Consider the following 862-nt stretch of genomic DNA (forward strand, 5'->3'; position numbering starts at 1 on the left):
GTATTATGATGCCAAGCATGGGAGCATATGAAATCGCCTTGGTATTTGTTACTCATTAAGTTTCAAAGATTTAGGAAAGAGCAGAAACTAACAATTGGATGCACCCCGACACCCCCCCCACACACACACACAAAAGACACAACATGATGAAAGTGCTGAAGTATTCACTGAATATTTTTAAATATCATTATGGTATACTTGAAACATTTGTTTATGATTGTGAACCGTGTAATTGGAAAACTGAAGTTCATTTAAATTCTTGCTTGTTTTTGAGAAATCTATAAAACCTCATTTCCTTTTATATAATAGAACTTGGCTGGGAAAATATCACTTTTTTCCTGAAGGGGAAAAAAAAACAGTCTTCAGTGTACCCTTGCCAGTTAAAAAAGACCGGGCAGAGAAATTGATTCCTCGTAGAGTTTGTGTAGAAATTACCAGTCGTAATGATTTTTCCCTACGCATGATCTCTCTCAGAACTACTGAGAAGTTTATAATCAACGCAGGTCGGATGAGGTGAACAGTGATTTAGAGAATTGAGCTGATTAAGAAGAATCCCCTGATTTTATTTTAATAACCCAGTAAGGAAAAATCAGACTGTGTTTACCCACGGCAGCAGTGCTGTTAAAATTTATGCAAATAGAACAGTTCTATTATTACCAAGCCTTTTAGAGTGTTTTGCTTTCCAGGGAGCTTCGTAAATCAATATCATTATTTTTAGCCCGAGTATGGCTGCTAAGTGTGCCGATTGACCTGCACGGTGAATTTCCATTTGGTGAGATTGATACAGTTAAGTGGGGGTTTCCACCCCATAGAAATTAAGAAGAGATAAATGCAGCTGGGCCCAGCCCTTGGCAGTTTGCTG

Source organism: Otolemur garnettii, unplaced genomic scaffold (assembly GCF_000181295.1).
Source record: "Otolemur garnettii isolate 467f Iridium unplaced genomic scaffold, OtoGar3 scaffold00065, whole genome shotgun sequence".
NCBI lineage: Eukaryota > Metazoa > Chordata > Mammalia > Primates > Galagidae > Otolemur > Otolemur garnettii.